We start from the raw sequence: 2272 nt of genomic DNA, 5'->3' as shown, positions 1-2272 counted from the left end.
CCAAAACACACATTTGGCAGCCTTCGCATCAATTTGTCTCTATGTATTGCTTGGATGTGAACATAACAAACACATCCAAAAATTCTGAGATGAGACAACTCACTTTTCCTCCCTTTCATAATTTCGAAAGGAGACTTCATATGCAAAACTCTGCTAGGAAGTCGATTGATAAGATGTGTGGCAGTAAGGATGCCTTGAGACCAAAACTTCTTGGGAACATTCATTTGAACAGCAAGGCTCTAGTTTGTTCAACAAATCCCTATTTTTCCTTTCAGCAATGCCATTTTGCTGTGGAGTTCCAACACAACTTGTCTGATGTATAATGCCATGATTGCTCATATATTGTGTCATATTTTTAGACATATACTCAGTGTCATTGTCTGATCTTAAAATATGAATTTTTGAAGAAAAAATGTTCATGACAAGATTATGGAAGTCTTGGAAGACCTTTAAGATATCACTTTTGAATTTTAACAGATAAACCCAAGAAACTCTAGAATAATCATCAACAAAGGTAGCAAAATACTTATAACCATCCCATGAATCAAGGGGGCTGGACCCCAAATATCTGAATGAACAATTTGAAACATTTTACTGGCTCTAGAAAGAGATACATCAAAAGGAAGTTTAGCAAATTTTGCTAATTGACAAATCTCACAAATAAGAGAACTTTTACAAAAACTAGGAAACAAGGTAGACAAAATAGTTTCTGAAGGATGTGCAAGACGCTGATGCCACAACTTGTGCTCTTGATCTTGGTTTAGGCTGGTTTGGAAGACTCTTGGAACATTAAGGCTTTTGGATAGGTAATATAGCCCATTTAGGTAAAAACCTTCACCAATCACCTTCGAAGTTGCTAGATCCTGAAAAACAACTTTGTGAGGATAGAAAATAGCTATGCACTTGACAGAATTTGTAATTCTTCCCACAGACAATAATTGAAAAGGAAACGAAGGAACATATAGGGCTGTGGATTCAATGTCTTTTGACAACAGATTGATTTTCCCTTTTCCTAACACAGCTACTCCCTTCCCATTAGCAACTGACACAGTAGATGGTTTTGAAAATTTTTCAAATTCATGAAGATTTGAATTTTTATTTGTCATGTGATCAGTGGCACCTGAGTCTATAATCCAAAATCATGCATAGTATTGACATTAAGAGCAGTAGAGAACGCATTAAGGATACCTGGAATCTCATCCTGAGATAGTCCATCAGTTTCAGCTAAAAAACCAGCAAACTTTCCTAGGAGTGCAGCTTTGTTCCCCTCCTCATTACTTTCATTTCCAACCTTCTTCAGTTGAAGGTAAGCTGCAAACTCATTTATCAATGCAGTAGGATTTGTGGTGAAATCCACTAATCCATCATTAGCAGCTGCATGGTTGGCCTTGAAAGTGTGGCTAGGTGTTGGCTTTTTCTGGAAACTCTTAGCTTCCCTTGAGAACCTTTGCTCCTTATCAAATTTTGGCTTTAGCTCGGGATGCAAAATCCAGCAAGTGTCCTTCAGATGCCCTTGATGTTCACAGTACGTACACCATAGATCAAGCCTCTTCCCTTTATACACCCTGTGCTCAGTACTTCTGGAGTTTGAAGCAAAAGCTTTTGATTCTGAAGCAGTGGCTTTGGTATCTGCATTCATGACTTTCCTCTCACTTCCTCCCTTTGAATGGTAGAGCATATGCTAGTTAGGGTTGGTAGCTCAGAACTCATGAGAATATGACTTCTTAAGTCTTCATATTCTGGTCCCAAGCTGGCTAGCAATTGGAAGATTTTATCTTCTTCTGCTCTTTGTCGCAGCTCCTTGGCGACAGTAGTGTGAGGTCTGTAGATGTTGAGCTCGTTCCACTTGCTTTTCAACCTTCCAAGGTGCTGGATGAAGGAGTTACCTTCTTGCTGAAGGTTGGAAATGTCTTTTTGGAGTTGGAAAACTCGAGCAGCATTGTTTTGATTTCCATACATCTCTTCTACAGCCTTCCAAAGATCCAGGGCTGATTCCGAGAAACTGAAAATATCAGAGATAGCAGGTTCCATGGAGTTGAGAAGCCAAGACATAACGAGCATATCTTTGGCAAGCCAAACCTCATATGTGGGAGTGAGTTGCTCAGGAGGTTGAACACTTCCATTGATGTGTCCAAGCTTTGACTTCCCTCCAAGTGCAAGAGATATAGCTCTTGACCAAGAGAAATAGTTGTACTCATTGAGTAAGACAGATGTGAGACGAAGATTGGGATTACCTTCAGCCTCAGTTGAGACAATTGTAGAAACAGCTGAA

The sequence above is a fragment of the Fragaria vesca genome, linkage group LG6 (assembly GCF_000184155.1).
Source record: "Fragaria vesca subsp. vesca linkage group LG6, FraVesHawaii_1.0, whole genome shotgun sequence".
Taxonomy (NCBI): Eukaryota; Viridiplantae; Streptophyta; class Magnoliopsida; order Rosales; family Rosaceae; genus Fragaria; species Fragaria vesca.
The sequence above is the reverse complement of the archived record's forward strand: the minus strand, read 5'-3'. Positions refer to the sequence as shown.